The sequence below is a fragment of the Mauremys mutica genome, chromosome 11, assembly GCF_020497125.1.
Source record: "Mauremys mutica isolate MM-2020 ecotype Southern chromosome 11, ASM2049712v1, whole genome shotgun sequence".
In the NCBI taxonomy this organism is placed as follows: Eukaryota; Metazoa; Chordata; order Testudines; family Geoemydidae; genus Mauremys; species Mauremys mutica.
The window spans coordinates 36,321,515-36,347,279 of NC_059082.1; the positions used below are offsets into that span (position 1 = coordinate 36,321,515).

At 42.0% G+C, this 25,765-nt stretch overlaps 1 protein-coding gene across 14 annotated transcripts in view; it reads right to left on the minus strand.

Moving 5' to 3' along the window:
* Positions 1-25,765, minus strand: part of PEAK1 (pseudopodium enriched atypical kinase 1) — a 284,890-nt gene that overhangs the window by 98,709 nt on the left and 160,416 nt on the right. The window lies entirely within an intron of this gene.

The following is a 25,765-nucleotide window of genomic DNA, read 5'->3' on the forward strand; positions in this document are numbered from 1 at the left end:
TAAAAGACATCGGTCCATTATATGCAGAAAGTCACGCGCTTCAGTTTCTTCATGGCATTACCTTTAGTCAACTTAGAACAGAAACAATAAAACTATCTTAAACCATATGCATGATGCAAGAAAATGCTTCTTTTAGTCACAGGTTTGTTTCACTTATATTCTTCCTATCAAATCTGCAATACAAGTAAAAATTTCCCTCAGCTTACTGGAAAACTATTTGAGAATGAGTTTGATCAGTTCCTGATATAACTAGCCCCATGTCAAAAACCAGATATGAACCCACTAAATGTGAGCCTTCAGAATATGTAGGATTTGAGTCTTTCATGAATTGATGTCTCACCAGTTTAAAGCCGCCGGGCCAAATTCATCCCAATGTAACTTCAAAGAATCATTTTTAATGTAAAAATACAAGAAACAAGAGGTAATTCTTTCTATTTTGTTAGACCATTTGAATGATCAATATACATTTTTGATCACAGAAATAAATGCAAGCTGTGTAAATAGACCTACCCTGTAAATACAGCTCTCAAGCTGATTTAGTGGATGGCATGTTATCAACAGGATTGCTACGTTGTAATTCCCCAAAAACACAATTGGCTTTCATCACAATATGGCATACAATAGATGCTATTAATAAAATCGGGCATTTGTATTAATGTCAATTTTCTCAAGTACAGTATAACAAGGTGCCTTATTATTCACATGATGATATAAGAGAGCTGCATAAGAAGCACCCCTGTTCAAACACCAGATGGGGCTGCAGTCTAGCACTAGAACAATTTCATCAAGCACATTCATGGCAAGTTCTCATATTTCATACATTGACTAATGATGTAGAGAGACAAAGCTTTTTCCCTTGAAGATAGTCCCCCAAACCTTTCTCTATATGATCTAACAGATATTAGCTTTGCCAGACACTGATCTATTCAAATGTTAAGCCTTTGGTTTTTACTTTTCCTTCTTTGTTGAACTTGTTGAAACAGCTATGCTAGCCCAACCCCAAACAACCTCATCATATACTCTTATTATAAAAGTTACATTCAAGAAATGAGTTTCTGAAATATTTAAGGGAAAGAAGGGAAGTGCTAGAATCTCTCAGTCTGGTGATCTCCCTGCTTTCATGTATCCACTATGTAAAAGAGGGAAAAAAAGATACTGTTCTGAGTTCAAACAAAATGTTTTCTTAGTTAATACATTTCTATTCCATAAAATCTCTGAGCAAATAATTAAAACAAAAGAGTAAGTGTGAATGTGGTTTTTAAGGTTTAGCTGGTTTTTACTACCTCTCTGAGAGACAGACAGGACACACTTGCTTTGAAATTCTATCACAAAATGGACAGTTTTATGTATCAGTCCCCTTTAATTCAAACATTTTCTGCTAAAAAGATTGTGGAAAAAATGATGGAGACTAGCATATTTCATATCTTTGGGTTATTACAAGGTTTTAATGTTCGATTACTGATTTTATTTACTCCCTCTTGTCCACAGACGCTGAAACTGATCAACTTTTTTCCTTCTCCAAATTAGAGTTACATACTGAAAAATGAACCTGAATGTTAGATGTAAGAAATTGGCAGAAACCAGGGAGCTTCATATTTACAAAGCACTGCTCAAGTTAAAATATTAAAATGATGTAGTCATAGCTGTACACAAACTTACGCTTGCATATTCCAAAGGCACCAGTATAGAAATCAAGCTCACATTAGGCATACACTAGCCATTAACAATTTAGAACATTAACACTTAATATAAATGGTTTACACACAGCCTCATGACATGACATAGTTTTCTGATATAGCCTGCGAAGTGGGCAAGAGTCATTCAGTTAATAGTTCATAAACTACAGATTGGTTTCCAGACAGTCACGGATTGGTTTTAGACAGTCACAGGATGTTCGATTTGTGAGCACTCCACGTAACATCCTCTGAAATCATCTGCAGCTGTGAAAAGGGAACTCTGCACCTTTAAACCATAGAAAATTGTGTTGTTTGCGAGCTGGAAAAAGTAAAGGAATTCAAATATCTATCACTTTCTTATTTTAATACCAAAGGCACTTTGCAATATTAAGAGCTAAATTTATAGCAAACCTGAAGTTTAAAAATCAGTGTTTGAACTCTATAAAGATAGAAAGAAGTCTATTCCTTTCTTCACTGGTACATAACTCAATAATGATTTGACATATTTTGCTGAACTTCTTTCTCCCCTTCCTAGCCCTTAAAATGACAATGGCTGAACTCTTTCAAACTTAACTATAGGTTTGCTACTGTGCTGTCCTCACATTCTGAATGTTGTTCTGGTAGCTGTTACCAGCAAGAGCTATCATTTGATAGTGTGCAGCAGAATCCACTGAAGCTAATGGAAACACATATACAAAAGTACATCATGTTAAAAAAGGAATAATTTAAAATTTCACTTGACTGAGAGAATCTAACATCATTCGCTTGTGAATCCATTTTGCTCTACTATTCAAGAGAAAGGTGCTCAGGAAACTGACACACCCCTGCCCTGATAATTTTATTCTTCTTCAGATATCAAAAGAACATATTCGGTCTCTCCCTCCATAGTTTGCATGCCACCACTCAACAAGCTACCTAGCCATTGAAGCAAATGAGAAAAACTCTGTGGAAATTCCTATCCCTAAGTGATCACTATAATGAATGATAAGAGACTTACATGGAAATATCAGGGCTAATTAAAACCTGAACAGACACATTCACTATAATCAGAAATTGGGCTTCTCAAGTAAAAGATAATACTTAAAGCTGATATGTTATTCATCCATAGACCTCAAAGCACTTAAGAAATGTGAGCAAGCATTACCATCCACATTTTACACATGGGGAAACTAAGGCTCAGTGAAATTAAATAACTTAAAATTCACACAGCAAGTCAATGGAAGAGCCCGGAATAGAATCCACGTCTCGCCTCCTAATTTAGTGCTCTAGCCACTGGATCATACTTCCTCGTTCACTAGATGGATGAACCAGTAAAACAACAGTTTGATAACACTATAGACCAAATTCAATCCTGTACAAGGGTGTACTGCTCTACTGAGTTCAACAGATATGCAACTGTTTACCTCTGGGCTGAATTTGGCCCACTATCCTGAAATCAAGCTCATGAAAATGTAACAAACTATTCCATTTATCAGTGCAGTATGGTGCAAGATGACAGATTCAAGGCCTCTGTATAAGGATGAAGAGATGATCTGTTGAGACATCTTGATGTCAGATGCTTGAACCTTGTATTGAAATGCAGAGGTATTTTTAAGGCTCTTATTTATTGACTTCTTCTCAATTGCGTGCCTAAAGATAGTAATACATGCATTTCAGGCATTTTTCTTCTCTTTCTACAATGTATTTCAGGCATTTTTCCTTTGTTCTAAATAATTTCAGGTTGGCAGTGCTCCCTTAGATGAATGCTGGCTGAATCACAATGATGGCCTCCTCCACTAAAACTTTATACCAACATAATTCAGTTAAAAAGAACATAATTGGTGTGCACCATTCCCTACAATTTCAACATTTAAAAATGAATAGCCTTAGTAAGTACCAGATGGTGACATGTACTAATTAATCAGGCCTGCTCACTGAATATGTTAAAATGAATGCACCTATTAGACCGTGTTTTCAATGTTCTATGCTGCAAAAAAATTCTCTTAAATGAGTGCCTGTTACATTTATTGGCAATATGGACAAGTATGTGTTTCAATCATTTGCCATTGCAATACCATCACTTTTGATCACTAGGTACTTCATATCAAAGTACAGGTTTATTTTTGTGTTTCCTCTTTTGGGGAAAGGATGTTTACTTCAGCATACCCATTTGTGGCAAGAATTTCACCATTCTTAGTTTTCAGACAGAGTTGCAACCACCAAGATTCTCTCCTGACAGTTATTTAGCTAGTAATCAACACAAGCCTCTGTAGTAATCAACACATTATTCTCTCAACACCCTCCAACCATCAGAGAACTCTGCCTTTGCAGCACTTGCAGCCCATAGAAATGTGCAATAGGAATCCAACTTAGGTTTCCTGGATGGGAGTTCATAACACTACCGCAAAACCACTAGGCCTTGCCTGTGCAGTTTTCTTTGTGAGGCACAGATCAGAGTGATCTGGGTGTGCACAGGTCATCATAAAAAGTATCAGTTAAAAAAAAAATTCACACAGAATCTATTTTGATGTCTGACCTTCTCCAGCCCTTTCTTTTCATTTTTAGATTATGATAAATAACTTTGGAAATCCCCCAACTCCATAAATGCCTTTCTATTATTTGGGAGCATCATCTGAAACTGCTCCATCCCCCACTCAGAGGCATAACTCACTGACTCATATAGGCAGCTGAAATATGAGCAGGTCTAGCACTGATAACTGTGAAACCAAACAGATGTGGCACGTGCCTATTATGGCATGGGGGAGAGAAAGGCCAGTCTAACTCCTCCCTCTCAAATAAACTGCCAAGTTTAGCTCCTTTGTACAACTCCAAATGGAAGAGACTCCAAAGTGAAGCTAATTGCAAAATTTGTTATGTTCAGAGACTACAGCAGAGGTAATAAAATTTTATTGCCAGAGAAGACATGGTCCTAAGTTAAGGCATGCAGAGACACACACACTTTATATATATACACACAGCACCCAGAAGTACAACGTATTGAGCAATCATGCAGGTTTTATCAATGAGGTGTGAAACACGCATAAATATGTATGATGTTAGTAGTGTTACAGCAGAGCTTTGGATAATAATAATAAAGGCTTAATATTTATATAGTGTATCCATACATTTTACATCACTTTACAAAGATGGGTAAGCATTATTAAGCACATTTTACAGAGGGGAAAACTGAGGCACAGACCTTAAATGACTTGCTCAAGATTACATGTCAAGTCACTGGCAGAGCCAGAAATCAAACCCAGGTTTCCTGACTCCTAATCTGATGTCATATACACTGGATTACATTGCTTATTTTGTGAGTAGTATGCCTGAAATGAATAAGAAACTGAATAGTAATGGTATTCATATAAGCTTATAAGCGACCACAATTTTACTCTTAAGATGTACCCTCCGGAAGTAGCTATTGGTATGCACTTACTATAAACATGCTCATATTTTTCTAACCATGTAATTAAAGAGTTAATATTTTGGGTGCTTTTGGGGGGGGGTTGGTTTTGGGGTGTGCTTGGGGAGGCCTCGCTCTCGAAATAGGTATTTATCAAATGTCCAATCACCAGTGTATATAGCAGGGGTAGGCGACCTGCGGCACGCAAGCTGATTTTTAGTGGCACTCACACTGCCCGGGTCCTGGCCACCAGTCCGGGGGGGTTGGGGGGGGGCTCTGCATTTTAATTTACTTTTAAAGGAAGCTTCTTAAACATTTTATAAACCTTGTTTACTTTACATACAACAATAGTTTAGTTATATATTATAGACTTATAGAAAGAGACCTTCTAAAAAGGTTAAAATGTATTACTGGCACGTGAAACCTTAACTTAGAGTGAATAAATGAAGACTTGGCACACCACTTCTGAAAGGTTGCCAGCACTGGTATATAGACTGGAACTTTATAGTTATTATGGTTCTTGGCTACCTTTGAGATCTACAAATGGGAAGCACTGTAAGTGATCATTTTGTCTATCAGCCAGAATTCCCCAGTGCTGAGAACTACACAAAAGACAACAAAATGAATGTTTTACAGAACATTAGAGAATCATAAACCTTACATGACTGATGGGAAGGCAATTATTTATAACTGACTAAAGAATTGTAAGACTTGCTTTAGAATCACTCTTCAGACAGTAACCTACTGCCAAAACACAAATTACACAACTGATTAGACCCCTCTGTCCTGTCCATCTCACCATAAGGGAAATAGGGTAACAAGATCTTTAATTAATATACTGTAGGTATAGTTACTTGTAAAGTTTCTCCAAGATGGCATGAGCCAATCAGGAAGACAACTGTAAACACAATTTCTGTTTTTAACTTTCACTGCCACACTAACATTAAAAGTTGAAATACAGAGCTATTCTAAATTAAATTACAATTTCATAATACCAAGTAGATTAGGGAATCTCTTAAATGTGTTTTCCCCCTTCTAGACGGCATAAGAAAATGTGCCATAAGAATGATCACGCCACTGGTTCATCTAGCTCAAATACCCTGTCCTTGGGTAGACAATACACAGTGCTTCACAGGAAAAGAGAGATACTTCCCCCTCAATTCATCTAAGCCAAATGGACAACTTTGCATATGGGAAGGGGGAAGAAATGCCTACAGTGCCTGCACAAATAATTATATTACACCCTGATTACTCGAATTTGGGACACAACACCCATTAATAATGGTAAATTTTAGCTACTGGTTTTGAAGTACAATACAACAGGTAGCTGATTTATCTCAATATTAATTAATTATTCTGTGTTCCAGTACAACAAAAAGAAAAGATTCTTTAATGGGAGAAAGCCCACTTAATAGCATATTTTATTTTGGAAGGATATTGTACAGCTATCAATATACCTGAAACACAGAAAAATCTGGAATCATTCCAACACTGCTGCAGAGTAAACTTTTTAGCATATAATTTATTTTTACTCGTGCAAAAATTTATTTTCATTATTTATTAAAAAAGAAAAGATCTTCTCTGGGTGGCCTTGGGTGTTCTGTGGCAGTGCAATCCACTGTCAATAAGATGAACTAAGCTTATAAATAACTTGGTTTATCTTGCTTCCTAAAATGGGGTATGTTCTATGTGTCCTGCTGGAGAGTTTATGGTAACCTCATCACTCTTTCTACTAATCTAGAAGGCTAAGAGAAATGTGAAATCATGTGCCCAGATTCAATGCATTTGAGTTTAGTCATAACTCCATTTAGAATTAATTGGAGTTGTAGGAGACAAGCCCCTCATGCGCTGAATTAAGAATATACCAGTAAGACTCTCTTTGGACCAATTCAGTTATCTTTGATTAACATCTATTGGGAACACAATAGCACATTTAGGATTCAATTTTCAGGACCCTACACTCATATCTTTTTGTCAACTGTTAGAGTACATTGAAAATGACTGGGAAGAATTAACTTTACAATAGGGTGCAACATCTGCAGGATGTGGATATGCACAATAAACTATAATGAAAGACCTGAAAAACACTGACACTACTGTTGCTGTGATAAAAGCTGGCAAGGTGTTTGTGGTTACACCTCTGCTGATCATGCAGCTTGAAAATGAAAACAGTGAATTTTATTACTATCCTACTGAATCAATTCTTTCATTTCAATGTATTTCAAGTAATTGTCATTCGCTTCCCTAAACTACTACAACCTCTGGCTTTTCCAATTTTCACATGACACCCCATAGCGCTATTCAACATTATGCCACCAAAAATCATCTTGCTCATCTTCTGCTTAAATAAAATAAGCAAAATGCAGTGGCACACAATATTCAAAATGGAAATGAGGAAAGCAACAAAGGAATTTGAAGAACAATTATCCAAGGACATAAAAACAAACAACAAGAAATTCTCTAAGTATATCAGAAGCAGGAAGCTTTTAAGAGAACAGTAGGTCTGCTGGACTTCTGGACTCTGTAGACAAATCAAACAATTTCTTACATCAATTTGACCATAGAAGATGTTGGGGAGAAACCTACTCCAGACCTGATCTTTTCAAGTACAGTAACTCCTCACTTTGAGTTGTCCCGGTTAACGTTGTTTCGTTGCTGATCAATTAGAGAACATGCTCGTTTAAAGTTGTGCAATGCTCCCTTATAACATTGTTTGGCAGCCGCCTGCTTTCTCTATTGCTTGCAGAAAGAGCAGCCCACTGGAGCTAGTGGGGGGGGGAGAGGGGGGCTTGGAAGCTGGGTGGACCGGCAGCCACCCTATCAGCTCCCCTAAGTTCCTTGTGCAGCAGCTGCCCAGCAGTGTCCGTCCCCCCACTGCCCTGTGCTGCTCCTGCCCTCTGCCTTGAGGCTGCTCCCAGGAGCCTCCTGCTTACTGTGCGGGGAGGGGGGGGGAAGAGGGGTGCTAATGTCAGGGTGTTCCCCTCCCCCTGCTTTCCTAGAGCGGGAGGCAGAGGACATGAGAGGGCTCAGGACCTTGCTGGCAACAGCTGTTGTCTCAATTTGCTGATCTACTTAAAAGGGCAGTGTACTTAGAGTGGGATCAGTGTACTTAAAGGGGCAATGTGCATCTCTCTTTCACACACAAGCAGTAGCGTAGCTGGGGGGAGTGGCTGCTCCCCTGAGCACTCACTCGGCGCTTCCCAGCACGTCTGGCTCTTCAGGCTCCGCTGCATGCATCTGGCGGCGGCGGCTCCTGCTCCCCCCGCCCTCGCTTTGTGGAGGCCGGGTGATGCTCCTCCCTGTGCCTGTTGGGGGACGACTGCTACCTTGCGGCTCCAGTGTGGGTTTCCCACAGGCAGCTCTGGGTCTTCAGCAGCAATTAGGTGGCAGGTGCTTCAGTTGCTCCGGGTCTTCGGCGGCAGGTAATTTGGCGCAGCGGGTTCTTTGGCAAGACTTGGGTTTTTCTTTTTTTTTTTTTCTTCGCTGCTTCACAGCGGGTGGCACCTTTTTTTCTATGTTCGTTCCCCCTGCTCTTAGAACCTGGCTACGCCACTACACACAAGGTGTACGTCTCTCTCTCTCTCTGGTATGCTGTCTCCCTTCCCTCCATTTGTGCTGCCTTGTAGAGTGTGAGGCTACGTTAACAACAATGTGTTAGCACTTGGCTGAGCCCTCAAGGGTTAGTTCACCATTTAGCAGTAGGGCATTCCCTGGGAAATATCCCACCCTCTGACTCTACCACCTCAACCAAGCTTTACAATCATCAGTGCTGTGTACAGTATTAAATTGTTTGTTTAAAATTATTCTGTGTGTGTTATATATATTTATATAACTATATAAACTATATAAATTATATATATTTATATACAACTATATATTTCTTGTTTGTTTTTATGTCCTTTATATATATATATATATATATATATAGGGTTTCTTCAGGTATGTTAGTAACAAGAAGAAAGTCAAGGAAAGTGTGGGCCCCTTGCTGAATGAGGGAGGGAACCTAGTGACAGAGGATGTGGAGAAAGCTAGTGTACTCAATGCCTTTTTTTGCCTCTGTCTTCACAGACAAGGTCAGCTCCCAGACAGCTGCACTCTGCAGCACGGTATGGGGAGGAGGTGACCAGCTCTCTGTGGAGAAAGAAGTAGTTCGGGACTATTTAGAAAAGCTGGACGAGCACAAGTCCATGGGGCCGGATGCACTGCATCCGAGGGTGCTAAAGGAGTTGGCTGATGAGATTGCAGAGCCATTGGCCATTATCTTTGAAAAATCATGGCGATCGGGGGAGGTCCCGGATGACAGGAAAAAAGCTAATGTAGTGCCCATCTTTAAAAAAGGGAAGAAGGAAGATCCAGGGAACTACAGGCCAGTCAGTCTCACCTCAGTCCCTGGAAAAATCATGGAACAGGTCCTCAAGGAATCAATTCTGAACCACTTAAAGGAGGGGAAAGTGATCAGGAACAGTCAGCATGGATTCACCAAGGGCAAGTCATGCCTGACTAACCTAATTGCCTTCTATGATGAGATAACTGGCTCTGTGGATGAGGGGAAAGCAGTGGATGTGCTATTTCCGGACTTTAGCAAAGCTTTTGATACAGTCTCCCACAGTATTCTTGCCAGCAAGTTAAAGAAGTATGGGCTGGATGAATGGACGGTAAGGTGGATAGAAAACTGGCTAGATGGTCGGGCTCAACGGGTAGTGATCAATGGTTCCATGTCTAGTTGGCAGCCGGTATCAAGTGGAGTGCCCCAAGGGTCGGTGCTGGGGCCGGTTTTGTTCAATATCTTCATTAACGATCTGGAGGATGGTGTGGACTGTACCCTTAGCAAGTTTGCAGATGACACTAAACTGGGAAGAGTGGTTGATACGCTGGAGGGTAGGGATAGGATACAGAGGGACCTAGACACATTAGAGGATTGGGCCAAAAAAAATATGATGAGGTTCAACAAGGACAAGTGCAGAGTCCTGCACTTAGGACGGAAGAATCCCATGCACTGCTACAGACTAGGGACCGAATGGCTGGGCAGCAGTTCTGCAGAAAAGGACCTAGGGGTTACGGTGGACGAAAAGCTGAATATGAGTCAACAGTGTGCCCTTGTTGCCAAGAAGGCTAATGGCATTTTTGGTTGTATAAGTAGGGGCATTTCCAGCAGATCGAGGGATGTGATCATTCCCCTCTATTCAGCACTGGTGAGGCCTCATTTGGAGTACTGTGTCCAGTTTTGGGCCCCACACTACAAGAAGGATGTGGATAAATTGGAGAGAGTCCAGCGGAGGGCAACAAAAATGATTAGGGGGCTGGAGCACATGACTTATGAGGAGAGGCTGAGGGAACTGAGATTGTTTAGCCTGCAGAAAAGAAGAATGAGGGGGGATTTGATAGCTTTCAACTACCTGAAAGGGGGTTCCAAAGAGGATGGATCTAGACTGTTCTCAGTGGTAGAAGATGACAGAACAAGGAGTAATGGTCTCAAGTTGCAGAGGGGGAGGTTTAGGTTGGACATTAGGAAAAACTTTTTCACTAGTAGGGTGGTGAAGAACTGGAATGGGTTACCTAGGGAGGTGGTGGAATCTCCTTCCTTAGAGGTTTTTAAGGTCAGGCTTGACAAAGCCCTGGCTGGGATGATTTAGTTGGGTTTGGTCCTGCTTTGAGCAGGGGGTTGGACTAGATGACCTCCTGAGGTCCCTTCCAACCCTGAGATTCTATGATTTTATATATATATATATATATATATATATATATATATATATATATATATATATGGAGAGAGAGAGAGAGAGAGTGTGTCTTTTGTCTGGCAAAAAATTTTTTCCTGGAACCTAACCCCTCCCTATTTACATTAAGTCTTGTGGAGAAATTGGATTTGCTTAACATTGATTCACTTAAAGTAGCATTTTTCAGGAACATAACTACAACATTAAGTAAGGAGTTACTATAGTAACAATAAGACATTGTCAGCCACTGAAAAAAAGAGGAGATACTAAAATAACTGATAAAGTAGGATTGAATAGCATTCATCAAGGAATTTAAGAACTAAGTGGTTGAAACACTAACAAAAATATGTGATCTCATTAAAATCAATGACAATCCTGGAAGACTAGAAGGTAGCAAATATCGTATTTATCTTTATTAAAAGTGCTGTGGTGATCCTGGGAATTGCAGACCAGTGAGCCTTAATTCAGTACCAGGAAAACTGGTTGAAACAATAATTAAAGAGAGCTATAAAATACCTAGATAAACCAGGGCCACCCAGAGGATTCCGGGTGCCTGGGGTCTTCGGCAGTGGGGGTCCTCCGCTTCGGTGGTAAGTTGTCGTCGTCGGATCCTTCCGCTCCGGGACCCGCCGCTCAAGTGCCCCGAAAGTGCAGCCGCCGCCAAAGTGCCAAAGTGCAGCCGGGTCTTCGGCAGTAATTCGGCGGCGGGGGGCTCCTGCTGCGGGTCTTCGGGGCACTTCGGCGGCAGGTCCCAGAACGGAAGGGCCCCCCGCCACCGAAGACCCGGCTGCACTTCGGCGGCGGGTCACTTTGGTGGGAATTCGGCAGCGGGGGGGTCCTTCCACCTCGGAGTGGAAGGACCCCCCGCCAGCTAAGACTGGGAGCAGAAGCAGCTCCGGGGGCCCGGGCCCCATGAGAGTTTTCCGGGGCCCCTGGAGTGAGTGAAGGACCCCGCTCCAGGGGCTCCGAAAAACTCTCGTGGGGGCCCCTGCGGGGCCTGGGGCAAATTGCCCCACTTGCCCCCCCCCGGGCGGCCCTGAGATAAACATGATACAACAGGGATAAAATACAATGGCTTCCGTAAAGGGAAATTGTGCCTCTACAGTCTACTAGACTTCTTTGACCCAGGCAACAAAATAGAGAAACAGTTTATCTTTATTTAAATTTTCAGAAAGCTTTTAACCAAGTCCCTCCCAAAAGACTAACCATGGTGTGCCTCACAGACTAGGACCCATGTTATTTAAAGTATTCATTCATGATTTCAAATAGGGAATGAAGAGTGAGGTGATAATATTTGCGGATGATACAAAACTGTTGTGGTTAGTCAAGACTTGAGAAAACTATATAAACTCCAAAGGAATCAAGCAAAGCTAGGTGAACAAGGATCATGATGTTAGATGAAATATATGATGGCTAAAGACACATTGGAAGGAATAATTTGAAATACTTAATTTAGAATCCAGCAATATGTATAAGTATAACCACTCAGGGAACAGGCTGAGGTGTCACTGCAGACAGCTCAATGAAAATATCTGCACAATGAAGGGCACACAAAAGTTAGGATGCACAATGAATGGGATAACAAATGATACTGATTTTAACATAATATAAATCAATGGAATGACCTCTTTTTTAACATTGTGTTCAGTTCTAGTTATCACAAGAAGAAATAGAGAGGGTCCAGATAAAAGCATCAACATATTTACAGGCATGAAAAGTCTTTTATATTAAGTGAAATTGAAAAGATTAGGATTGTTAGCTTAGAGATGAGACAAATGAAAGAAGACAGAGATACATACAATTATTAATGGAATATAGAAGGTAAACCAGGCATTCCTGTTTACCTTCTCATAAAACAAGAACAAAGGGAATCCAATGAACTTGAAAGGCAACACATTTAAAACAGTTACAAAGAAATTATGCATTGTGTATAAAGTTAATAATTGACACAAGACAGCACTGAGTCCAAGATCTTAGTGAGATTCAGAAAAGGATTAGACATTTATATAGATAATGAGAACATCTAGTTACATTAGCTAGGATAAAAAAAAATATAAGGGTTATAAAACCACCCAGCTTCAGTGCATAAGCCAATCACTAACTGCCTGGGGATAGGAAGAATTTTTTCTTGTGGATAGGCAGGGCCAGCTTTAAGCTGATTCACCCGATTCCCTGGAATCAGGCCCCGTACCTGCGCCTAAGGGGGCCCCGCTCCAGGGGTCTTCAGCGGCATTTTGGCGGCGGGGGGTCCTTTGGTGCTGCGGAAAACCCGGAGGGGAGCCCCCGCCACCGAAGTGCTGCCGAAGCCCTGGACCGCCACCCAGTATTCCAATCAGCCGGCCCTGGGGATAGGTTATTCCCTAATTGCCTATTACAGGGATTCTAGTAGTGTTATTTGGTACTGGCCACTGTTGGAGACAGGATATCAGATTAAATGGACCACTGTTCTGATCCAGTCTGGCAATTCCTGTGTACCTAAGCTCTCCATAAGTTACCTCCACCTCATGAGACCATATTCTAGCCATCAGTCTTTTTTTTGTATCAAACTCAAATTTCTCAGCTTCACAGATTCACTCCTGAGTCCACTTGTATCAGTCTACTGTACTGGAGTGCTATAGAAAACCTGATTGCCTTGTTATAGAATCTAGGTCCAACTTACTGCAGAGTGTATCGTGCTTTACCTACGCTTTGTCAATCCAGCTAAGTTATATATCCCTTACATCTCTCACAGGTGACACTTTGCCTTCTCTCATACAGGCCTCCTATGCTTGGAATATTATCCCTCTATGCCAGGCAACCTGATTCTCCTCCTGCGAAATCCTTCTCAATAATCACTCTCTTTTGGTCAGTCTCATAATTCTTATCTTCCTCCCCCTCCTTCTTTACCAGATACTGTTCTTTATTTTAATATACTAACTCTAAATATTGGAACTAAAGATTCATAAGTAACATCCATATCTCAATCTCTCACTGCTATAGCCCTCCCCTTTCCATTCCCTTCACTCACTTTTTGTCATTCTTTGCTGAGTTATGTCTAATTTAGATCCCAGTCCTATATACACATGAGCTTATCTTTACTCATCTAGAAGTAAAGTTAAACATGTGTGTAAGTGTTTTCAGGATTGGGGTCCTAGACTGTAAGCTCCTTAGGGAAATGACCTATCCATTTTATCAGTGTGGCTCCTGTTAAGAGCCATGCATACCTCTAGCATTATACAAATAATATATATCAATAATGACAGTGATGGAGGTGGAAGGATGGATCAGTACTGTTACTGTCATTCTAAAAGACTGAAGGAATGTTCTTGGCTGCATACATCTCCCCAAGTAACGTGGAACTTACTAGAATAATAAGTCCGAAGCTTAGTTTAATAAATTAGCTAATATTTGTAAACAGCTGTGAAGATGGAAAAACTCTGTGTAAGCGCTAAGCATTATTTTTGTTGGTTTAAATGTTATCACACTGAAAAATAAAATATAAAATGAAGCAAGGAAGACGATGGTGGGACCACATGCAAAAAATTTTTATAATTCAACTTTTGAAGAGTGCTACATTTCCAGTTTATCTTTGCTATCAAAAATACAAAGTACGCAAATACATACTACGTGATACAGCAAGTGGTTGGGGAGGGCATGAATCTTTCTGACAGTGTCACAGGATTTTATGTTACATAATAATAATCTCTTTGCACCATTTTACAATCTGTATAAAACCATTTCTTCTTATCCTTGGTATCTGTGATCAAGTTCAGTCATTCCAATATGAGGGTCTCTTAGGCATCTTCCAGAACCTCACTATAGGTATTTTCTGACCATCATCCCTCCTTTCTTCTTTGGGATGAGAAAATATTTGCAGTGGAATCTCAGTAGTGAAGAACAACCCTTTCTATCATGCTGAAAGAAAGGAGTGAGAAGACTTACTTAATAGGTCCTCATGAGATACAGAAAACCTGAATGCCTTATTACAGAATGGGAGTGGGAATAGGCACAGAATAGAACTGGACAGAACAACCCATTGTAATTGTCTCCAAAACCCAATGGTCGAAGGTGATGGAGGACCATACTTGCTGAAGAAACTCTGGGAGTGCCAAAAAGGAAGCATTGGTGATTCTGGATCCTTGGAAGTGGTTACACTTCTCTTGACTGACCCATCAAAATGAATGCTTCCCACTAGGCACAGTCTGCTATGTACGAATCAAGGAAGCAGATGATATCTTCCCATGAAAACCTTGTCTCTGTCTAGGTGGTTCTAATGGTCTGTAGTGGAAAAAGGCTGGTAGCGGAGCTGGTCTCTTGTGATGTTTAAACCTGGTTGCCTGATGTGCTTCCTTTATGGGCTGGAGTTTAGACCCTAAGGGATTCTGTCCTCCAAATGCTAAGTCCTCTGCTCTAGACTATACTTCCCATGATTTCTTTAGTCAGGAGGCTCTACTTGTAACTGTTGCTGTACCCATTGAGCTTGATCCAGTGTCAACAGCATCAAGTACCACTTGCAAGTTGGTTCTGGCTATGAACTGTCCTTCTGTCACTAGAGAAGAAATCTATGCCTTAGCATCCCGGGGAAGTTTATCCATAATTTTTGACAATTCTTCATAGTTTTGAAAATCATATTTGCCCACAAGAGTCTGATAGTTTACAATCCTGAACTATAAGGTAACTGATGAAAAGCTCCTTGTCTTTAGGTGCAGTTGAGCGGTTGCCTAGATTTCTTATACTTGGCTGTCACCATGAGAGAGCTCAGCACTGAGCGGGAATTAATTATTTTAGTCTTAAATGGAACTTGGTTATTTCTTGTCTGCTCTCAAAGATGTACGAGCTTCTTGAGTGGGAGTCTGCCAAAGAATTGTTGCAGGATCTATAATGGCCTTATTAACTGGAAGGGCTATCCTATCAGCAGTCGAGGATTGGAGAACATCAATAAGTTTAAGAGTGGGCTCCAGAACCTCTTTGAAAGGGATTAGTAAAGAGTCTAACACCCTTTTTAATAAGTCCTGAAACCTTTAAAATCACCAAGCTGTTGTGCAGCAGGAGGAACCACAGCCTTGTCCAGGGAAGACAATGAGATAAGTCAGCTGAGAGGGTTGGCATCTCCTCAGCAGGATCCTCAGGTTGAGAAGCCTGTTCAGGCTTCTGCAGGAGTAGGAGATTTCTAATGAACATGAGGTTCTCAGGATAGCATTCCCATGCATTTGACTCCCAGGGTCCCCAATAAGACCATATAAAAATGCTAGGGTAAGAAGCCTGTGAAGTTGGGAACCATGGTCCATGCCCCAAAAGATGAGCTGCAGGAGTGACTATCACAAGAAGAGTCTCTAGATTCTATGAGGCAGGCGAAGCAGGGAGAAACATCCTAGGAGAGTACGTGTGATTGTGTGCCTATTTCATCAGATGCCATTGAGGATGATGACAAAAAAAAGAACACTGCAAATCCAGTGGTGGAGCTGTAGACACAGACGTTGAAGGTCCATAGACCCCTTGCTGACTGGAGCTCTCTTAGACCTGTCAGGTCATCCAGGGGGTAGGAGGTGTCACAGGACTCCAGCTCCAAAGTCAATATTATGGATCTGTCTATTACAAATATCTGGAAAGTGGGCCTCCCTGGATTTCCAAGTTCTATGGGTAAAGAACTTACAAATTGCACATTTGCTAGGGATGTACAATTCTTCCAAACAAAATAAGTTCTTTATATGCCCATCATTAACATGCATAGCACCCTCACAGAAGGGGCTGTACATAAAACCGGGGAACTTAGAAGAAGCCATCCCGGGACAAGGAGTACAATAATATTTTCCTGGTAAATAAAATTAAACCAAGTCTACATACTGAGGGTATGTCTACACTACAGGATTATTCCGATTTTACAGAAACCGTTTTTTAAAAACAGATTGTATAAAGTCAAGTGCACGTGGCCACACTAAGCACATTAATTTGGCGGTGTGCGTCCATGTACCGAGGCTAGCGTCGATTTCCGGAGCGTTGCACTGTGGGTAGCTATCCCATAGTTCCCGCAGTCTCCCCTGCCCATTGGAATTCTGGGTTGAGATCCCAATGCAAAAACAGTGATTCGCGGGTGATTCTGGGTAAATGTCATCAGTCAATCCTTCCTCCGTGAAAGCAACGGCAGACAATCATTTCGCACCCTTTTCCCCTGGATTGCCCTGGCAGACACCATAGCATGGCAACCATGGAGCCCGTTTAGCCTTTTGTCACTGTCACCGTATGTGTACTGGATGCTGCTGACAGACACGGTACTGCAGTGCTACACAGCAGCATTCATTTGCCTTTGCAAGGTAGCAGAGATGGTTACCAGCTATAGCACCATTTGCAATTGGAAATTGGCGATGACGGTTATCAATCCTTTTGTATCATCTGCTGCTGTCATGGGTGCTCCTGGCTGGCCTCGCTGAGGTCGGCGGGGGCGCATGGACAAAAATGGGAATGACTCCCCAGCTCATTCCCTTCTTTATGTTTTGTCTAAAAATAGTCAGTCCTGCCTAGAATATGGGGCAAGTCTACAAGAGAATCTGAGAGCACAGCTGTTCCGGGTCAGAGCCCCAGAGATCCCGCAGAAATGATGAGCTGCATGCCATTCTAGGTGGTGCCCCTGCAACAACCCCACCCGTTGCTTCCCTCCTTCCCCCAACCTTCCTGGGCTACTGTGGCAGTGTCCCCCCATTTCTGTGATGAAGTAATAAAGAATGCAGGAATAAGAAACACTGACTTTTTAGTGAGATAAAATGAGGGGGAGGCAGCCTCCAGCTGCTATGATAGTCCAGGACATTAAAGGTTTGGGGGCGGGGGGAAGAGGAGCGCAGCCTCCTGCTATGATAGTCCAGGCAGTACAGAATCTTCTTTAGACATGAAAGGGAGGGTGGGGGGCTGATGGCGCTCAGCCTCCAGCTGCTATGATGAGGATGGTTACCAAGCCTTTTGTACCATCTGCTGGGAATGACTGGGAGTCATTCCCATTTTTGCCCAGGTGCCCCCGGCCGACCTCACCACGGCCAGCCAGGAGCACTCACGGGCTGATGATGAGGATGGATATCAGTCATTTTGCACCGACTGCCACCAGGGAGGGGATGCTGCTGTTCAGCGCTGCAGCACCCCGTCTACCAGCAGCATGCAGTAGACATAGGGCGACATTGAAAAAAGTCGAGAAACGATTTTTTTCCCTTTTCTTTCGGGGGGGAGAAGAAGGGGGTAAATTGACGACATATACCCTGAAACACCCAGGAAAATGTTTTTGACCCTTCAGGCATTGGGAACTCAGCCAAGAATGCAAATGCTTTTTGGAGACTGCGGGAACTGTGGGATAGCTGGAGTCCTCAGTACCCCCTCCCTCTCTCCCTGAGAGTCCATTTGATTCTTTGGCTTTCCGTTACGCTTGTCACGCAGCACTGTGCTGAGTCCCTGCTGTGGCCTCTGTCTATCATAGCCTGGAGATTTTTTCAAATGCTTTGGCATTTCGTCTTCTGGAACAGAGCTCTGATAGAACAGATTTGTCTCTCCATACAGTGATCAGATCCAGTATCTCCCGTACGGTCCATGCTGGAGCTCTTTTTGGATTTGAGACTGCATCGCCACCTGTGCTGATCAGAGCTCCACTCTGGGCAAACAGGAAATGAAATTCAAAAGTTCGCGGGGCTTTTCCTGTCTACCTGGCCAGTGCATCCGAGTTCAGATTGCTTTCCAGAGCGGTCACAATGGTGCACTGTGGGATACCGCCCGGAGGCCAATACCGTTGATTTGCAGCCACACTAACCCTAATCCGACATGGCACTACCGATTTCAGCGCTAATCCCCTCGTCGGGGAGGAGTACAGAAATCGGTTTTAAGAGCTCTTTATATTGATATAAAGGGCTTCGTTGTGTGGACGGGTGCAGGGTTAATTCGGTTTAACGCTGCTAAATTTTTGGTATAAACGCGTAGTGTAGACCAGGCCTAACAAAATGCCAACAGGCATGCATGCACACACCCCTCTCCCCAGAGATAGACAAAAAAGGCCAGCAGTTTGTTGAAGCAACCGACTGCAAGCATATCCATCTGGAAGCCACAAGAAAGTGAAAGAAAGTGAGTGGCAGTTGGCCCAATGCCCTGTTTTATTGCCCTCAGTGCAGGACATGAGGACACTCAGGGAGCATGCATTGCCACAGTGGGCATTGCTGGCCAAAAGACTCCAATCTCAGTCACACATGGTGCATGAGCACTATAAATGGAATGTGCATACAGACAATCACTCAAAGGAAAACCAATAATTTCTTTTGGCCCAATCTAATTTCACACTTTATGGTACACTTTAAAAAAAAATCCAGAAATAAAGGATTTTATGCACAAAAAGCAAAATAAAATATAATCAAGCACAAAATCTGGAGTTTACGTTCCTTCTGATATTTGAATCTCTAGGATACACTCAAGTCACATTTTCAATCTTTTCTCCAACCCATGAGAATTAGAAACTTAATATATTTTAAAAGAATGCTGAGATTCTCATCTAATCAAATGCCACCAGGAGCAGGGAATTCACAAATATTGCAAGACTCAATAAAACTGTTAGAGTTGGCAACAATGATTTTTATTAACAAAGTGCTGTCACAAGCACAAACAAACCCTTCTTTTTCTTTAATATTTCTGTTCTAGTACTAGAGGTTATTTGTAGCCATAGTATGTATGAAAGTTTCAGGCAGAAATGTGATTTTCAAATTGGTGGTGCACCCCCTTCAGGTTGTTGGGTGTTTTTTGGGGGGATTATTAAGCTCTAAAGCATTACTTTTGAGGATTGAGTATCAGAGGGGTAGCCGTGTTAGTCTGGATCTGTAAAAGCAGCAAAGAGTCCTGTGGCACCTTATAGACTAACAGACGTATTGGAGCATGAGCTTTCGTGGGTGAATACCCACTTCGTCGGATGACATCACCCACGAAAGCTCATGCTCCAAAATGTCTGTTAGTCTATAAGGTGCCACAGGACTCTTTGATGCTTTTTGAGGGTTGTGCCCCCCTTAATCCCTATCTGCAGCTCAGGGGTGGGGGTGGGGGGAGATGCAGATAGGGATAAGGGGGCTGAGGCTGGGGCCGGATATGGGGCCAGGAGTGTGGCCACAGCCAGGGGCTGAGGCTGGGGGCGGGTCCACAGCCAGGCCTGCAGCCAGGTGCAGCTCTGCCACCAGCCTTGCCCCCAGCCTCAGCCCCAGCCCAGGAATGGAGCTATGCCGAGGCTGTGGCCAGGAGCCTGGGATGCAGCTGGGGGTGGGACTAGAGCAAAGCTTCGTGTGGGGAGGGGCTGGGCGGTGCTCCCTCGCCACCCGCAGGAGGGCTGACCGGGGCCCTGCCACGCTCCCACCAGATGTTCCTCCATCCTCCTCTAGGGGCACACCTCACATTTTGGGGACCTCTGCTCTAAAGGAAATTCCCAAAATTCAAATTACTGGGTGGGAGAAAAAAAATGCTACTTGCAAATTCAGAAAAGAAAAAAAGAAAAATGAATTTACGGGGAAAATTCATTTTAACTAGTACACCCTTTTCTTTAAAAATTCCCCCCCCCTTCATCCTCTTGTTCCCAGACACCATACTGTCAAAGTATTTCATGTTAACAGGGAATAAGTGGCAACCTCTGAGGCACTTATCAATGCCACATCATTCATGCCAGGAGAAATGGAAAAGAGGGTTTCCCTATGCCCTGGTCAAATGCCAGGGAACAAATTACATTCCCAAACACATAAGACTCCTTGGCTGAAGTATCATCTACTACCTTTTTCCTGTGATGTCTCTATTCAGCTGCAAATTGAAGGCCAGGGCTCCTTCTATTCTGCAATTTATTGACTCAGGGACGCTGGAACAATTTGTATAGTGAGGGTGCTGAGAGCCATTGAACCAACCTGTAAACCCTGTATATAATGGAAACCACTTAAAGACAGGCATTTCAGGAGCACCCCAGCCCTCCCTAGTTCCAGCACCTATGTATTGACTGTAGGTTATCAGTGCCATTTTTCTGCTAGTTAAGAAAAGAACATGTACTGTTATGAAATGCTCAGGTACATTTTGGGGACATTAAAATCAATATATGAAGTGCAAACCTCAGACAGAAAGCTAAAAAATGTGAAGCAATAAAAGAAGAACCACAATTGACAAGTGGCTTTGTAACATATAGGATGGATTTACACTAGCACTAGATCAATGGAAAAACTGGGCTAGAGAAGGAGAAAATGAGCTCTGTCCAGCAATGCTGCAACTGTTGATCTGTTGTATGTTCTTAGACTATATCTTTGTACAAACTGTTTTACAAATTATACTAGCAACAATACACTGTTAAAACTCAGTTACATACTCCTGGATACATGTTATTAATTGCCTTTACAGAGTATTTATGGCCTTGACTACAGCAATTTTATCACTGTGTCATTTAGACCATCTCTGAATACGGTTAGAAAGTAGAATGGTTAAAAGGGTCAGCAACAGTCTGCTTTAGCTGTGTTGCTAGCAAGTGCTACCAAAGAAGGGTGTCTCATTTCCGTAGAATTCACTGAAATACATGCTGGTATCTAAATGTATAAACACATACATTATTTATAAGGATCTATTACAGTGCTTAAAACTAATGGAAATACAAAACAAAAGGCTAAATTCTTAAATAAACCAGTGTAAATCCTGAATAATTTCATTAATTTCAAGCTTTAAACTGGTAACGATAGATATGAATCTGTCCCAAGGTTCCTGTCCTGAAGAACACTCAGTCAATAGATAAACATGTAAAGTATAATGAATACAGATACCAGTCAGAGAAGTTGTATGTGGACATTGGTGCACATGTATTTCATTTAAGAGACAGGCTTTTAGGAGTGATTTGCAGAAGAGATCAAATGATAATGCTTAGCAGACTCAACTGAGAACGGAGTTGTAACACCAGCTCTAACACTAACTATCTGTGGCCTTTGGCAAGTCACAACCTCTCTGTCTCAGTTTCCTCACTTGTAAAATGGAAATAACAACTTACTCCCTAGTGGTCTTACGAGACAGTCAAATTTTTGTTTAAGGGTCTTACTTCTTCAGAGTGCTATACAAAGTGTTAAATATTATCAAAGTGCTCAGTGTGCAGTAACAATGAAGTAGTTTGTGCAGGGGAACACCAAACCGTTTTTGCATTAGCAGTAGAATCCTACAATTGGCTTGCAGAGTGCTGTCTGGGGCCACTCAGGTGCTTTGTAGAGTACCACTGTTTAAGCTGGAGCCATTAAACGGTTTCTTACAACGCTACATTGTAAGAAAATTGGGGCAAAAGTTCTTTGTGCAATGCAGTTGGCAAATTCTTTGTCTTGCAGTTTTCTGCGATTCAAATATTCATGCTGTATGAAAAATTAATCTCATTGTTATCTGCATACCTTGTAACACAAGAGTAAGTAACAAGGCATTCATCATGGTATTTTGTCGCTCCAACATGTGGAAATGAATGAAACTAAAAGGACTGTGAAAACCCCCATTGTCTTGAAACGAATATGGCCTCTATTAGCCTGCAATCAAATTAATACTAAGTAAACCCAAGCATAACTTCCAGCACATTACAAATATTTTATAATGTGCACACCATGACAGACAGCAATGAAAGCAGTAAAGTATGGCCTTGTTAAATCATAGGAAAGTTCCTATAAATATTAATGTACAGCATGTATGCTCTATTTAATCAATTCTTAAAACCACAAACCTACTACCAAAAAAAGAAAAAAGAAAAAAGGAAATCAACGTTGCTTCCTCAATTCCATGGAGTCCAAGGCCACTTAAAATAACAGGCAATGCATTAATGATCTGTAGATTAGAAGTGGCATAAGCTGAAATGTACTAGCAAAAGAAAACTTTTCGGTTTGACTTATTGTCATTACACTTGAAGTTAAATATTTGGAAACTATTTAAAAAAAACAAAGATCTCTTTACCTTAATTTGAGTTTAAAAAATTGAAGCCATACAAATTCAAAATCAAATGGACTTATCTGTCAATTTCTAATAAAATTGCCTGGAGGCAGAATTAGGTGTTTGTACTTTCCTCTGTTACTAAAAGTCCATTGTTAACAAATGAAATTAAAACCTCATATTAATGAAAGTAGGTGTCATCACTGTTACAATGGCAATGCCCTGTGCAACTCAGAAATTCAATACAGCAACACACAGCTGTTCTGGGCTAAAATAGCAAGCCTGTAAATCCCACCATCACCCTTCTGGAAGTGCTGCACTTGCGACTATAGTCTATGGCATGCAGACACTTGATTCATTGTTGATTAAAAGCTCTGTGTCCTAAAGTTTGTCTGATTCTACTATGAATTAATATAGATTACTATAAATGCTGATGGTATGAATGTCAATTCACAAGCGGTGACAACATGAGAAGGAGTTAGAAAATGTGGCAAAATAGCTTTTAAATAAACAGAAGCCACAGTAGAAGCAGCAGGAGCAATGAAGAAGGAGCCTGTGCCAGCAGGGCCTGCCTGCAAATTTCTCTCCACCCCTCAAACCAAACCAGTGACCTTCTCCACAGTGCCAGCAAGAGCCGTGTTCTGTGGCTGTGACATTTTTATGTTCGCAGTTTTGAAATGCAGGCCATAAGCATTTGTATAAAAAGTAAAGGTTGCTGTACTGTGGTTCCAAAAACAAGTTCTTCCCCATTCCAAGCATTAGAGTCACAGGTTGCCCTTTCTCCTTATACACCTCTACCCCGATATAACGCTGTCCTCAGGAGCCAAAAAATCTTACCGTGTTATAGGTGAAACCACGTTATATCGAACTTGCTTTGATCCGCCGGAGCGCGCAGTCCCACCTTCCCCCTCCTCCCCCAGTGCTGCTTTACCGCGTTATATCTGAATGCGTGTTATATTGGGGTAGTGGTGTAGTACTAATCAAAGGTGGCCTAAGAAGAGTTTCTAATGATTTCCTTCCTAATCCTTCATATTCTGGGACATCCCCTCCCTTAGGGCTGGTCTACATTACCTGCAGGATCGACGGGCAGCAATCGATCCAGCAGGGGTTGATTTATTGACCACCGAGCGCTCTCCTGTCGACTCCCGTACTCCACTGGAGTGAGAGGTGCAGGCGGAGTCGATAGGGGAGCGTCAGCTGTTGACTCACCGCAGTAGTAGATCTAAGTATGTCAACTTCAGCTATGTTAGTTATTCATGTAGCTGAAGTTGCGTAACTTAGATCAATATCCTCCCTCAGTGTAGACCAGGCCTTAGTTGACACAATTGCCTGTATTGGCTGAGCAGAAAGACAAAAGGCCTCTTTAGAGCTTAGTGTGTATAACTAGGGCCCTGCCTACAATAATGCCACCCCAATAGAACAAGGGTATGTCTGCACTGCAATAAAAGACCCATGGATGGCCTGGCTCATGAGGCTTGGGCTGTAAAATTGCTGCGCAGACGTCTGGGCTTGGGCTGGACCCATGTGGGGGGAGGCCCCAGAGCCTGGACTCCAGTCCGAGTCTGAATGTCTACACTGCAATTTTATAGACCTGCAGCAGGGGTTGGTCTCTCTCAGAGAATACAGTAGTGTAATGAATATGTTCTCATGTTATTATTAGAAGGAAACAAAGCAAACTGGACTGTGTTGTTGCCTTCTTACCTCCCTAAGGGAAGCTACTGCCTGGACCTGGGTTTTGTCATTTTTACTATATCCAGTTTGTTTTGCTTTATCATTATGTTGTCTTGAATGCCAATAGCCAAGCATATAATCTATGAACACTTTTCTGCAAGATGCTTCTATTTACATTAAATATCCAATGAGACAGAACATTTAAACAATGAACAACAGAATCTGCAGTAAAGTCTCCATTTATAGCAGACCAATCAACTAAGCCTTTTTTGGATATTGTTAAAATGCCACATACACTCTAAATATTACAAACGGCTCTAATAATGTCTCAGAATTACTTTTGTAAATGCTGTTATGGAAAGAGGTTTGAGGGTTATACATCAGGCCCCACCAAATTCATGGCACATTTTGGTCAATTTCACAGCCATAGGATTTTAAAAATTGTAAATTTCATTATTTCAGCTATTTAATTCTGAAATTTCACGGTGCTGTAATTATAGGGATCCTGACCCAAAAAAGAGGGGTGTGTGTGTGGGGGGGGGGTTGCAAAGTTTTGTAGGGTGGGTTGCAGTATGGCTAACCTTACTTCTGCATTGCTATTGGTGGCGGTGCTGCCTTCAGAGCTGGGCAGCTGGAGAGTGGTGGCTGCTGGCCGGGAGCCCAGCGCTGAAGGCAGAACTGCCACCAGCAGCAGCATAGAAGTAAGGATGGCATAGTATGGTATTGCCACCCTTACTTCTGCACTGCTCCCTGCAGAGCTGGGCACCTGGCCAACAGCCACTGCTCTCTGGCCGTCCAGCTCTGAAGGCAATGCAGAAGTAAGGGTGGCAATACCACGACCCCCCTGCAATTCCCTTTTGGGTCAGGACCCCCAATTTGAGAAACGCTGGTCTCTCCCCGTGAAATCTGTACAGTATAGGGTAAAAGCACATAAAGACCAGATTTCACGGGAGGAGACCAGATTTCATGGTCCATGACGCGTCTTTCATGGCTGTGAATTTGGTAGGGCCCTAGTTATACACACACTAAGCTCTGAGCAAGTTGAAAGAAACCCACTTTTACCATATACAGCAGGAGTAGGCAACCTATGGCACACGTGCCGAAGGTGGCACGTGAGCTGATTTTCAGTGGCACTTACGCTGCCCAAGTCCTGGCCCCCGCTCTGGGGGGCTCTGCATTTTAATTTAATTTTAAATGAAGCTTCTTAAGCATTTTAAAAATCTTATTTACTTTACATACAACAATAGTTTAGTTATATATTATAGACTTATAGAAAGAGATCTTCTAAAAATGTTAAAATGTATTACTGGCACGCGAAACCTTAAATTAGAGTGAATAAATGAAGACTCGGCACACCACTCCTTAAAAGTTGTCGACCCCTGATATACAGTGAAAGTAGTGAATTTAAACAGAATCCTAAATAT